Source organism: Chrysemys picta, chromosome 5 (assembly GCF_011386835.1).
Source record: "Chrysemys picta bellii isolate R12L10 chromosome 5, ASM1138683v2, whole genome shotgun sequence".
Taxonomy (NCBI): Eukaryota; Metazoa; Chordata; order Testudines; family Emydidae; genus Chrysemys; species Chrysemys picta.
The window spans coordinates 119,270,450-119,285,627 of NC_088795.1; the positions used below are offsets into that span (position 1 = coordinate 119,270,450).

Below are 15,178 nucleotides of genomic sequence, written 5' to 3' on the forward strand. Positions count from 1 at the left end.
TTAAACTATACAAATGTCTAGAAGAGTTGATGTAATCCCAGGAAGACATCTGTGTACCCCGTTAGTATAATTCATAATTTGTATGTATGAGACACTGAAAATCTCAAACTGCTTTACAAAGAGAGTAAGGATATTATCTCTGCCTACTGAGCAGGAGCGTAGGTCTAAGGCACGTGCCAGTTGGGCAACCCACTTGCTACTTGCTGGGTGAACAAAGAGCTAGGAGTGCTCAGCTCTTTCATTTGCTAGAAAGCCAGCTAGGGAGCAGCTCACTCTCCTGGCTGTCCTCCCTACAGCCTACTTTGTTTCCTCTCATCCCTGAGGTCACTGGCAAAGCTCATCCCAATTTAGAACAAGTTGTAGAGGCAGAAGTAACTGATGTTGCATCACTTCCTGCTCTTCTCTGCAGAGGGCGCTGTGTGCATTGGAGACGGAATACAGTTCATTCTCCCTTCAACCCTTCAGAGACAAAGGAAGGAGGAAAAAGACTGCAAAAGGAACCTCAGAGACCCAGGGGGAAGGGTAGGCAGAGAGACCCACAGTAGTGATAGAGAGCCTATCCCACCTATGAAATAAGTAGTAGTTTTCAAGCTGTCTAGAGTGGCTCACAACCATGAGTGACATCCTCAGGGCAGACTGTTAAGAAATAAGGCACACACACACACCCCCAAATTTTTTTCTCTATACTTAATTTCATCAATGAAGTATCAAGTGTGAACTCCTCAAGTACTACAACAGCCTTAACATGGAGTCACAGACAGTCCCCTTGGGTACTCTGGTCTTTCTTGCCACCTAAACAAGCTTGCCTTTGGGATAGATGGTCCCTTACACCAAAAATCACAATAATATTCTGGTTACTCCCAGTCCCCCCAGTCACTTAGGTCAATTGTACCTTAGATCTCTCACCAAAGACAATGCTTGTAGTCAATCCTATAATTAATACAGATTTATTACCTAAGAAAAAGAAATGCTGTTTACAAGGTTAAAGCAGGTAAACGTACACAAATGAGTTGCTTAGGTTTCAAAAGATAATAGAAGCGGTTATAATGTGCAAACACTATATGTCCTTTAGGGCTAAACTAAGCTAAGCAGCTTGTGGATCTCTTTCTTCTGCTTAGAAATACTGCCTTCTCCAAATTCCAAGCAATTTAATAGTGATCTTTTTTTTTTTTTTTTTTTTTTTAAACACAGATTTTTATCCCCCTGCCCCAGAGCTCAAGCTGATGGGAGAAGTTTTGTGCCGGTCTCCAAAGGCATGGGGGGGAGCGATGAACAAAGTCTTTTGTCCACTGATGTTCCACACGAGCTTGTCTGGTGTTTATAGACCTTGTTTTGTTGGGCAGGAGATGACATCTCTTGTGGTAAATTAGTATTTCACACTTGGTAATGCTTCTCTCCTGCCTGGGGTTTTACAGTTTTAGCAAACACTTTTATAGTTACAAACAATTACCGTATTTTCCGGCGTATAAGACGACTGGGCGTATAAGACGACCCCCAACTTTTCCAGTTAAAATCTAGAGTTTGGGATATACTCGCCGTATAAGACTACCCCTCTTCCAACGCACACCAAAAAAAAATTAAAAAAACATCAGATTTGATTTCAATATGGTAATTTTAATTCAAATGCTTATGACATGCAGGTACTTAGCAGGAAAACTGTCACTTATAAACATAAGGCTGTTTGTCATCAAACATGTAAACATAAAACATAAAACAGTGCAAGTGGATTAAACTTTTCCTAATTCACTCTAAAGCTGAAAGGAAGGATAAGACAATAAACCCATGGGAGCTGCCATGCTGTTTGTTTTCTAAGCTGTCAACCAAACTGGAACTGATGATGATAGGAGGAAGATAACAAACAAGAGAGAGAGAGCAAGTGCCGGGCAAGTCCCTGGCGAGTTAGCAACGCCCATCATAACTGCAAGCTACGGTATTTTTACAGGTTTTGCTGGCGTGACAGTTTCCCTTTAAAAGCCTTCAAAATCCTCCTGTTCGTCATCTGGTATCATAAGTACATCAATGACATCTTGTGATACATTTGTAAGGCAGTCATCGTATGGATCGAATTCCGTATCAGATGGTGTGGTCTCAGCTTCGGCTTCCTCTTCATCTTGCCACAAGTAGTCGTCCTCCATACCATCTAATGAATTTGATATGCCACACTTCTTGAAAGACTTGATTACTGTTTCTGCATCAATATCATTCCAGGCTTTTATGACAAACTTGCACAAAACATCCAACTGTGGAGCACGCATGTTTCCTCCTTTTGTGAATGACTTTTCGCCGCTAACCATCCATTCATTCCACTGTTCTTGAATGCGATCTTTAAATGGCTTGTTTAGGCACACATCCAGTGGCTGTACCAACGATGTCAATCCTGCAGGAATAACTGCCGCATCTGTGTTTAGTCTTGCAAGCATTTGCTTGGTGCTGGGAGTTAAATGAGCCCTGAACATATCCCACACCAGTAGACTACATTTTTGAATAAGTCCACCTGGTCGCCTGCTCCATACATTATCAAGCCATAGCTTTACCCCTTCTTCATCCATCCAGCCTTTTTCATTCACATGTACAAAACAACCAACAGGGAACTTGAATTTCGGCATTGTTTTTCTTTTAAAAATAATCATTGGTCTCAGTTTGGCGCCATCAGCTGTGCATCCTAGTACCACTGTAAAACTGGACTTCTCATGTCCTGTTGTTTTAATTAAAAAATTTTTTTCACCTTTTTGATGGACAGTTTTATTTCCAACCATATCAAAATTCATTGGAGTTTCATCCATATTTCCAATACTACTTAACGCATAGCCATGTTTAGTGTGCTGTTGTATTACGTATCGATGGAAACTATTTACTTTGCTATCAAGATCTACAGGTAATTTTGGGGCAATTATCATCTTTTGCCTCAGTACCATATTATGCCTTCCCATGAATCTAGTACACCAGGATACAGTGGCCTTAAATCTGTTGCTGTGATCTGGGTTAGATTTGGCCCACTGAAGTGCAAACAAATGTATTTTATTTCGTGTCACTACATAACCGTTTTGGCGATGCTCATTCACCATCTCTGCTACATGTTTTTCGAGTTCTGGCCAATGTGGAGTGCCTCTTCTTAATGCACACTTACCCCTTGGCATACTCTTTAATGCTTTTTCATTTGCTTTCCAGTCCCGAACCATCTTTTCTGTTACTCCATATTGTCTTGCAGCAGCGCAGTTATTATGTTCCATGGCAAAGTTTACAACTTTAAGTTTGAAACTGGCTTCATATTTCTTTCTTCTTGCTGGTGGAGCCATGATGGGGTTTTGACTGTTGGACATTTGTATACTGTACTGTATGTACTGGTGCTATACTGTATGAACAGGTACAGATACTGGTGCTGTACTGTATGTGGTACCCAGTATACAACAACCAGCCAATCACGGCAAGCGATGTACCTTACCGGCGATTGGCTGGTTGTTGTATACAAAGCCTGCTTGGATTGGTCAGCTCTCCCTGCCTGCCCAGCCCTCCCTGTCTCCAAGACTATCAGAGCGGTAGCGCAAACACGCTTCTTTCACCCGTCTGGCCCGCCCTTGTATCCTATTACCTCCTTCTCTGCCTCTCAGATCTTGCACATGCGCGCCTGCGCCGCTTCACTGCAGTCCTCAGGAGCGAGATCTGAGAGGCAGAGAAGGAGGTACGGTAATAGGATACAAGGGCGGGCCAGACGGGTGAAAGAGGCGTGTTTTTCTGGGCACAGCGCCGCTCTATCTCTTTTTTCCATACCCCGGGCGTCCCGGACGCCTGCAGCTTGCTCCGCCCTTCACTTACACCTTCCCGGTGAGGCGCCCCCTCACCTCGTCATCGGGCGGGGATGCGGCCGCGGCCGTTTTTGAGCTCCCCCCACCATATGCGGCGACCGCAGATTCTCCAGTCCGGCTCGGAAGTTTCAGCACCCGCCCTATAAGACGACACCCGGCGTATAAGACGACCCCCGACTTTTGAGAAGATTTTCCTGGGTTAAAAAGTAGTCTTATACGCCAGAAAATACAGTACTTTATAAAAGTGGCTCTCAACCTTTCCAGACTACTGTACCCCTTTCAGGAGTCTGGTTTGTCTTGCGTACCCCAAGTTTCACCTCACTTAAAAACTACTTAGTACAGTACTCAAAATCAGACAAAAATACAGAAGTCTCACAGCACACTGAAAAACTGGTTTTTCATTTTTACTATATAATTATAAATCAATTGGAATATAAATACTGTACTTACATATCAGTGTATAGAGAGCAGTATAAACAAGTCATTGTATGAAATTTTAGTTTTTACTGACTTCACTAGTGCTTTTTATGTAGCCTGTTGTATGCCCTGGAAGACCTCTAAGAACCACAGCCTTATAACATACTTTACAGATATTATTAGTAAGATTAATACATGTAGCATCCTACAAGCATTTCATAAAGCCTAAACACATTATCAACTTAACATCTATTTTAACAATGCTAGCACACAGGTTAGCTAGACGGGTTTCCAGCTATGCATTTGTCAGTGTTGAGTGAGGCTTAGGAGCATTGGCATGAGCCGGTAACTGGTCTCCCACTGTCCCACTAGTATCCCCTGTTAGGATATAGATATTCAGGCCTGTCTGCAAAGGCCTATACTTTAAGAATTTAGGTGTATTCTTATCACTTAGCTAGTTACAGAGGTATAAAGGAGAGAATCAAAATCACTGTCTGCCGGTGTAAGGGCCTTCTCTTACTGTGACAGTCTGAGGCCCTGTTATTAGGCTAAACAGCAGAGGCCAGCCATAAGCTGGGAAGCGAACGGTCACATCCTCACATTCCAAACTAGTCACATTGAAATAAGGCCATCTGGGGCTGTTAGAAAGGTGATCCGATCTATCACCCCCAGAGAAAGGGAAGAGCCTGGAAGATGTAAAAGGAAACTTAGTTTGGGTATGGCTACAATTGCAGCTGTACAGCGCTGTAAGTTAAACCTGTCTTCGTACAGCTGAGTAGGGAAAGCGCTGCAGTCTGTCCACACTGATAGCTGACAGCGCACTATCCTGGCCACATTTGCAGCGGCATTGGGAGCGGTGCATTCTGGGCAGCTATCCCAGCGTTCAAGTGGCTGCAATGTGCTTTTCAAAAGGGGCGGGTGGGGTGGAGTGTGACAGGGAGCGCAGGGGGAGAGAGAGTGGGTTTTTGGAGTGCCGACACTGTCAGCACCCTGCCTTGCAAATTCCACCCCCCCCCCCCTCACTCACTGAAAACAAACAGCAGCTGTTCGTTTTTTTCTCACAGGCCAGATAAGCAGCCGATTGCGGAAACGACTCCCCCGCCCCGCGCACCGCCTCTCTCTTCAAGCAAACATTAGCTGTGGGCTTCCAAAGGGAGCCCCCCTGCCTGCCTCTACTCATTCACAGCAAACAGTAGCTCCCTGAGCGTCAGGAGTTCACAACAAAACAAAGAGAGGCATCACAACAAAGCAAGGAGAGGAACCTTCACTTAAAAGGATTATGGGAAGTTTCCGGAGGTCAATCACTGCGCAATAAGGTTACTCCCCATTTACACTGGAGCACCAGCGTCTCAGCCACTCTGCAACACCTGTTAATCCTTTTGAGGAGGTGGAGTACCTGCAGCGCTGTAGACACGGAGATACAGCGCTGTAAGTGCCCTGCCAGTGTGGACAGGGAGTGAGTTACAGCACTGGGGGAGGCTTTATTGCGCTGTAACTCTCAAGTGTAGCCAAGGCCTCAGATAGCATCCTGTCTGGCAAGAACTCACTTATCAATAGCTGGGATATGAAATCCTCATTTCTGTATTGTTCAATCACTGTAGTCTCCACTTCCCTATTGTTTGTCTGTATAATCTCTGTCTGGTACTCTGATTGTTTCTGTCTGCTGTATAATTAATTTTGTTGGGTGTAAACCAATTAAGGTGGTGGAACATAATTGGTTAAATAATTATATTACAATGTGTTAGGATTGGTTAGTTACATTTCAGTAAAATGATTGATTAAGGTATAGTTAAGCAGAACTCAAGTTTTACTATATAGTCTGCAGTCAATCAGGAAGTAAGTGGGGGAGGAGAATGGGAACAGGGAATGGGGGTGGGGGAATTAGAATCATGTTTTGCTAAGGGGGGAAATGGGAACAGGGACACAGGCAAGGCTATGTGGTGTCAGAGCTGGGAAGGGAGACCCTAAGGAAGGAAACTGGAATCATGCTTGCTGGAAGTTCACCCCAATAAACATCGAATTGTTTGCACCTTTGGACTTCGGGTATTGTTGCTCTCTGTTCATGCGAGAAGGACCAGGGAAGTGAGCGGGTGAAGCTCTAACATCCCCAAGAAGAGGAAACTGTAGCACAGGGAGAAGACATGTTTTGTCTCCACTCACAAAACAAAACAATGGCCGTGCTAGGAACAGAAACTATCCTGAGTCCCAATCTTCTGCTCTAACCACTGGAATTTCTTGCTTCTTTTAAAAATCATTCGAAGTTAGTTTGTTACAACTCAGTAGAACTTGTTTTTCAAGTTCTGAACATTTTCTAACACACTGGAACATATTACACCTGGAAAAAGCATTGCTTTAGAGGCTTGTTGAGTATGCTGAACACTGGGTGATTTTGATTACATGGACTTCACGGTGGAACTGCTGGGCATGTGTGTTATGATAAGACTATCATCTGTCCAGGGGATATTTGAAAGTGCTACGATATCTTATTCCATCTAAGAGTCTTCCCCCTTTTTCCTGTCCCTCATTTACCTTGCCACCCTATGTGGTTAAAAAGAAAAACAAAATTAGGGTCCCCCTGGCACCAGCTAAGGTACTCCCCCTCACCCCGGCTAAGGTGCTCCCCCTCACCTTTGCCAATGATAATCTAGGTGTTAACAATAATGTTGGTATGTGCCTGATTTCACTTAGCCCATCCTGCTGCATGTAAAAAGTTACAGTTTGGCTGGCCTGCTACATGTGTAGGAATGAGGCAGACAGATTGGGGGGTGCAGGGGACACTAAAAGGCACTTCTGTCACCTGACCTGGTTCACCCAAACCTGTGATGTTGACACTTCTCAGACACTGATTCACAGAAGGATACTTCGGTAAGGGATAATCCACGCAGGTGGTGGCTGTGTGGGAGCTGTATTGATGACCACAGCTGGCCAGAACACAGGCAAAAACTAACTCTGCAAAAAGCAGAATTAATTGAGGTCAAACAGAGAGATCCAGAATTTTGCCTATATGTTGCAGACCACAACACTCACTTGTGTGATATGCATATTTTCTGATTGAATCATCTTATTGCTCAGTGCTAGAACTCAATGGTACAAATCAAGTCCACTCATGGTTCCCTTTTTACTCTGTCATCTTGTTCATTAGCCATTTTTTTTCTCTCTCTCTCACTCACACACACACACTCTCTCTCTCTCTTCTGGCATGTGTCTTCAACAGTGAATTATCCTGTCCCTCAGCATAACTGAAGATAACAGAGATTATCCATTTGTTACATAGGAATGCAACATACTTCTTCCTCTCCTGCTGAACATAAGGGCTCAACCTACTTTAAATGACAATCATGAAAAATTACACCAGAAGGTACTGGTCAGTTAATGACAGTGCTCAAATTTTTCATGACCCTATGAGTTGTTAAATCATCAGTGAAATAACATTAATTTAACAAAAAAAAAGTGGCTTGTCAAAATTGACTTCCAATTTATAGTAGAAAAACAACTGATGTTTAGAAAAGTAACTAATAGAGGACTGTATTACTGATTGAAATGCAGCCCACTTCAGAAGTCTCTGAAAGTTGTTGGTGCGTGTCTCATGGTTCTCTGAGAGACAAGGTGGGAAAAGTAATATACTTTATTGGACCAACTTCTGTTGGGGAAAGAGAAGCTTTCCAGCTACATAAAGGCCAGGTCTACACTACAGACCTATATCGATATAACTACGTCACTCAGGGATATGAAAAATCCATAGTATAGTAGTGTTGTCACTAAAGTGCTACATCTGTGCCACTGTAGTGCTGTACGTGAAGACAAGCCCAAAGTTCCTCTTCAGGTCTGGGAAAAGTACTCAGAGTGTCACAACTAAATACAAGGAGAGACCATTCAAGGTGAAGTGGCCCATTAACATCTCTCCAATCACAGGACAAAAAAGTGGGTTACAGATTGTTGTAATAAGCCATACATTCAATGTCTTTATTAAGACCATGATTTTTAGTGTCTAGCAAAATTATGAATTTAAGCTCCCAAGTTCATCTTTTGAAGGTGTGGTGCTAGTTTCCTTTGAGGACAAGTACTGAGAGGTCAGATGTGGACTAATGGTTTTGTGAAAAGTTTTTGTTTGCCCAGGGTGATGTGTTTTTTTCTCTTTTGTCATTTTTCTGTGTAAGTTTATTCAATAGTGTAGTGATTGTCTGGTTTCACCCACATAGCTGTTACTGGGGCATTTACTGCATTGGATGAGGTATACCACATGTGACAGGACACACGGATCTTGTTGCGGGGGGGGGGAGGTTGTTTGAAGGCGAGAAGAGTGGGTTTGGGATTTATTTCAGGATGGAGCTCCCATCAAGTATGGTTTGTAACTGTTTAATAATACGCTGCATGCATTCCACTGTGGAGTGGTAGGTGACAACTAGGAGTGTGTGGTCAGAGGGTTTTGTTTTTGTTTTTTTCCCCTGTATTGAAGCAGATTCTCTTGGAGACTTGAGTTGCCTGTTCGTGATGAAAACTTCTCTTGGAAAGTGTCCTTGTTTCATGAAGGTGATTTTAAGTGTGTTAAGGTTTGTATCCTGGACTTCTCCTTGGCGCATATTCTGTGGTATCTGAGAGCCTGGCAGTTGATAACAGATTTCTTGGTGTGTTTGGCAGGTTACTGGATCAGTGAAAGTAAGCATGGTGATCTGTGGGATTCTTGTATATAGCTGTCTGTAGGGTTCCATTGTTGAAGCTGATCATGGTGTCCAGGAACTTGGTACTCATCCAGGAGTATTTTAAAGAGCGTTTGATGGAGGGGTGATGGTTGTTGAAGTTCTGGTGGAAATCTAAGAGGGAGTTTAGGCAGTCTGTACAGAGGATGAAAATATCATCAATGTATCTCAGGTATGTCATTGGTTTTGTGGTGCATTTGTCCAGAAAGTTTTCCTCAAGGTGACCCATGAAGAGGTTGGCATATTGGAAAGCCATCCTAGTACCCACAGCTGTTCCCATGGTTTGGACAGTGTTTGTTGTTGAATGTAAAATTGTTATGGATAAAGATGAAATGGATGTGTTTGAGATGGATATCTGAGTGTTGTCCATAGTTTTGTTGATATCTGAGGCAGGCAGAAATGGGTCATTGTGAGGGATGTGGGAATAGGAAGATGACATCCATGCTGTCAAGGATGGTGTTCTGGAGGAAGCTGGCCCTTTGTGTGGTGAGTGGTTTGAGGATGGTTGTTTGGTGATGTATATAAAATCAATGTGGTGGTCTCAGTACAGTTCCTAATGGATAGTGGTTAATTCATTTAAAAACAAACAAACTAAAAACATATCAGTTGGCAAATTTGTTGACAACCTCAGACTACTCCCCTCATGGAGGTGATTTTTTTTAGAGTGCTGGAAGAGCTCTCTCCCAGCTCTGCACCGTGATCACACAAGGCTCATTAAAGTGTTGCCACGGCAGCGTTTCAGCGTTGCCAGTGTAGACTAGCCCAGTAACTTCTGTTTGTATTTGTCTCTTTCTTAGCTGGTAAGTATCTGCCATGTATCACCTCTTTAGTGCGGAGGAGATGGCACATTTCAACAGGGACTAATAGGACGAAACTATTTTTCGTCATGAAACTTTATCCATTTGGATTATGTTTAGTAATACAAAAGTATAGTAATAAAAGTACACATACGGCATTGACGTATAAAACAGGGGTTCTCAAACTGGGGGTTGGGACCCCTCAGGAGGTTGCAAGGTTATTACATGGGAGGTCGAGAGCTGTCAGCCTCCACCCCAACCCCGCTTTGCCTTCAGCATTTATAATGGTGTTAAATATATTTAAAAGTGGTTTTAATTTATAAGTGGGGGGTCGCACTCAAGAGGCTTGCTATGTGAAAGGGGTCACGAGTACAAAAGTTTGAGAACCACTGGTATAAAAGCTATCCTATTTGCAAATGAGGGCAACCACAACAGACAGTGTTTGCCACTGACATTCAAAAGTCAACATTTTCTAATAGATTACCTCCAACCACTAAAATTATTATCCTTATCCCAAGTTCTTAATAAAATCAGATGTCATGGATAACAAACAAAACAAAACAAAAAGGTAGGTTCTTTTACTTTGATCAGGACAAAAATTTTGTAAGATCTCAGAGGCAGAGAGTGAAATGTTCTGTTTTTATATTGTGCCGAGCCCAACAGCATCCTGGTCCATGACTGGGTTCCTTAGGAGTTACTGCAGTATAAACAGTAAAAAATAATAATACTGTTGCAGCTATATAACAGAAGTCTTGTTTCCTGAAGGGGAAGAAATGATGGAGGGGCAGAGATGGAAAAGACCTTTTACAGCAAGTCATCCAGGTTGGGATTTTCAAGGAGCCTACGGGTGTTGGGTGCCTCTGTTCAAATTGGAGTTAGATGCCTAATTGTCTTAGGCTATGTTGAAAATCCCAACCCTCATCCATACCCTGCTAGTACAGGATTGTTCTATTGCTTTCTTTAATCTAATTACAAGTATTTCCAGGGACTGACTTCAATCTTTCTCTTGGGAGATTATTTCAAAGTCTTATAGAGCTCACTGTCAGGACTTTTCCTTCATTATTAAACCTAATTTGTAGGAGACTGTCCAGTAAATTAAATAACTATGAACCAAAATGTACTGTACTAGATTGTTCCAGTTGAACAATTCATCCCCTCGCTGCAAAACCAGAAAAGCAAAGTTGTAAATGCATTCAGATGTATACAGAACAAGGAATTAGTCACAGTCCGTGCACTGAAAAAGGATATTCCTCTTAACTCTTATGCAAAGCATAAGGAGATTTATAATGTGATCCAAAACATCATTTTACTTTTATTTTCTCTTAATGTAACTAAAGTAATACATGCTGTTCTGTAAAGATGACGTTGTGGTTCAGAGGGAGAATTCTGTGGTTAGAAAGAGTGAGAGGAACATTTCACAAAGTTTACAGATCATGACTGTTTTCTCATTTTAGTGTTTACAATACACTGCACGTAAATCTATCTCAAGACAAGACTATAATTCAGATTTGTTAAATGGCTGTAAGAATACTGCATACTTAAAATCCTAGCCCAATGTGTCAGTTCCGAAAATCAGTGAAAACAAAATTTTAAAAATTATCAATACAATGTAATTAAATAAACAAATAATGTACCTGACATCTCAGTTTCCTGCTCTCTCATCTTGGAAAGGTGATCTGAAATTCTGATCTCACACCAAGGTAAATCATGGGTAACTCCAATAGAAGTCAATGGAATTACTCAAATTAAAATTTACAAATGGCCTGGTCTACAGACAGTTTTTGTACTATTTAACTATTTTGATTAGGAGTGGTTTTAATTACCAAAATACTTATATTGGCACAAGCCCTAGTGTGAACACAGTTGTATCAGTATATAGGTGTTTATATCGATACAGCTTCTTCCCCTACATTTATCAGAATAAACTATAGTGGTATAAACACAGTAATACTGGTATAGCTGAATCCATACAAAGGGTTTTTATAGCTTTAACTATACTAGTTTCAAACTAATATAAAGTTGTATAAAAACTGTGTGTTGACAAGTCCTAAGTAAGTGTGTGACCCTACAACTGGTCTAAGGGCAGGTCTACACTACAGTGGGGATCGATGCTCTGAGATCGATCCGCCAGCGGTCGACATAGTGGGTCTAGTAAAGACCCGCCAAATTGACTGCAGATTGCTCTCCAGTCGACCCCTGTATTCTACCACCGACGAGAAGAGTAAGGTAAGTCGATGGGAGATTTTCTCCCTTCGACGCTCTGCAGTGTACACCCCACAGTAACTCAACCTAAGGTACGTCGACTCCAGCTATGTTATTCACGTAGCTGGAGTTGCGTAGCGTAGGTTGACTTACCGCGGTACTGAAGACATATCCTTAGATCTGAATAAAGGACTGCTGCTAGAAATACAGTCAAACTGTGGTGCCTTCTTTCCCAGACTCAGGCTATGTCTACTTACCATGGTAAGTCAACCTATGCTACGCATCTCCAGCTAGGTGAGTAATGACAAAAGATTTGCCAACGAAGTGTCAGTGTAGACAAACCCTAATTAATAGATAACAGCACAGAGAGACCTGATCACTGGTTTGGCAGTTGATCAATTACACATGAGACTTAGGGTTTGTCTACATTGGCGCTTCATTGGCAAAACTTTTGTCATTCAGGGGTGTTAAAAAAAACACACATACCCCGAATGACAAAAGTTTTACGTATGAAAAGCACCAGTGTGAACAGCGCTTTGCTCCTGCTGACAAAGCCGCTGCCACTCGTGGGGAGAGTGGGGGTGTGGGTGGAAGTTTTTTGTCAGCAGGAGAGCTCTCTCCTGCTAACAAACAGCACCTATGCTGCATGCCTTTTAGTGGCATGGCGGCACAGCTGTGTCACTAAAAGCCTCGTAGTGTAACCATAGCCTAAAGCAAGCGTGTGTTGTAATTACATTGATGACAGCATGGAGAAAGGAAGGAAACGTTAGGGGTCTGATCCTGCAATATGCTAAGAGCTATACCTTTATTGCTATCAATGTGGAGACAGGTGGAGAGCATCTTGCACATGGTCCTCAAAATGTATAGGGGTGAAGCGATGGAAATCAAAAGAGGAGAGAGGGTAGAGATGGAAGAAGCGGGGATAAAAAAGAGAGAGGTGACAGGAAGAGAAGGAAAGTATATAATGCGAGAACCAACAGTTCTTATCATTCCAGAGGTTCCACTTCTGGCATTACAGATGGGACCAGATTTCCAAAAGAGCTTAGTTCCCATTTAGGGACCTAAATACCATGTAGGTAAGATTTTCAAAGGTGCTATGGACCCAATGGGCTGAGCTCCTTTGCAAATCTGGTCCTTAACACTTCTTTTATCAAGTCACTTAAACTCTTCCCCTTAGCTTTCCCATCTACACCTAAAACTTAGGTCAACCTAGCTACACTGCTCAGGGCTGTGAAAAATGTCATGCCAGGTGCAACGTAGTTAGGTTAACCTAACCCTCGCTGTAGGCCAGCTAGGGCAATAGGCAAGTTCTTCCGTAGACCTAGCTACTGCCTTTCAAAGGGGTGGATTACAAATTTTTATTAACGCTAATGTTAAAAAAATTATATAATACATAGGTTGAAAAAAGAGTGTCTGTACATTTGGGTATAGTGCTTAGATGATCCACGAATACAAAGTTTGTTTTTAAAGTCATATGATACACAGAATACATATTCAGCAATAACCCAAATTTAGGTGATACTACGGCAACTGAAAACCCCTCCTGTGGCTATAGTAAGTGTCTATGCAACAGCAGGGCCGCAGCTCCCCAAATAACCCACTGGGGGTTGTGGGGGAAGATGCTTCTGATCTCCAACTTTTCGGGAGAAGACTTTATAAGCCCCCCCAAAAAAACTTGAGCTTATGTTACACCAAAATAAAGCCTCTCCCTCCACGCTAGGTTTCCAGAGTGGGTGGGTTTTTGGTAGGGTGACCAGACGTCCCGATTTTATCGGGACCGTCCCGATATTTCCTTGTTTGTCCCGCGTCCCGACCGACATGCGGTCGGGACAACCGGACAAACAAGGAAATGCCCCGAGCCGCGAGCCCGGAAGTGCTCGCGCCCCCCCCCCCCTGCCCCGACTCCGCCCCCTCCTCCCCCGATTGGCTCCCTCCCCGAATCCCCGCCTCTTCCCCGGGCTCACCATTCCCCCTCCCTCCACAAGCGCTGGAGGGAGGCCCGGGAGACGCAGGGGAAGCGCGGGGCCGGGGTGAGTAAGAGTCCGGCCTGTCCCAGTGCAGGCAGGACTCAGTTGGGTGGTGGGAGAGGAGGGGGGCGACCCGCGGGGCCAGGCGACGGGGGAGGAAGCGGCCATGGCGCTCGGCGGCTCTGGCGCCCCCGAACCCCCCGAGCCGGGGCCTGCAGCAGCGCGTACGCTGGGCCCAGCCCCTGGCTAGGCACGTCTGGGCTGCCCAGCTGGTGCTATCGCGCGGCGGCCCCGGGGCGGAGGCATCGGCAGCCCAGCCCCGTTCGTTCCCCTGCGGGACGGGGGGGCTGGGGCCTGCTGCCCCCACTCCGGGGCCGCCGCAGGATAGCACCAGCTGGGCAGCAGCCCAGACACTGGCCAGGGGCTGGGCGCAGCGTGCGCGCTGCTGGGTCCCCGCAGCAGGCCCCGGCTCGGGGGGTTCGGGGGCGCCAGAGCCGCAGCCGCGGAGCGCCATGGCCGCTTCCTCCCCCGCGGCAGTGGGAGCTGCAGCAGCGGCTGCTCCCGAGTCCCGCTGCCCGGGGGTGAGAACAGCCACCGCCTGGCCCCGTGGGCCGCCCCCCTCCTCGCCCTACCTCCCAACTGAGTCCTGCCTGCTCGGGGCCAGGCCGGACTCTCACTACCCGGACCCCGCGCTTCCCCTGAGTCTCCCGGGCCTCCCTCCAGCACTTGCGGAGGAAGGGTTTTTTTTTTTTTTTTGGCCCCGCCCCCCGCCACGTCACCCCCCCCCCCCGCGTCCCGATATTTGTCTTTGGTGATCTGGTCACCCTAGTTTTTGGTAGGGTTACCATAATCCAGCAAGCAAAAAAGAGGATGGGAGGAGCCCCGCCCCTGTACTGCCCTAGCTCCGCCCCATCCTGCCCTAGCCCCTGCCCCTCCCACTTCCCCCCCTCAGAACCCCCAACCCTCCCCGTGCTCCTTGTCCCCTGACTGCCCCCTCCTGGGACCCCTGCCCCTAACTGCCCCCCAGGACTCCACCCCCTATTTATGTACAGGCGTGACTACCTGCCCTTTCCTGGTTACTATACGCGGCCAGTCCGCATCCACATCCAGTAGTTAAAATAAATAAATAAATAAACTAATGATTTAAATTGGAATTTCATCCATTAATAAGTATTTATTATATAGTTAAAACCATTCTATTGAAGGGCAGATATTAAATAACACTAAATATGTTAATGTTCAAAACAATATTAAAAATTTGAAAATTTAGAGCATGGAAACCAAAATAGCTAAAA

The 15,178-nt window shown here is 44.6% G+C and overlaps 1 long non-coding RNA gene across 1 annotated transcript; it reads left to right on the plus strand.

The window, feature by feature from the left end:
• The first annotated feature begins 1,159 nt into the window (after positions 1-1,159).
• On the plus strand, positions 1,160-6,257 carry LOC135983776 (uncharacterized). Its single transcript, XR_010601577.1, has 2 exons — positions 1,160-1,361; positions 5,285-6,257. It is a non-coding gene; the product is annotated as an uncharacterized LOC135983776 (long non-coding RNA).
• The last annotated feature ends 8,921 nt before the right edge of the window (positions 6,258-15,178 follow it).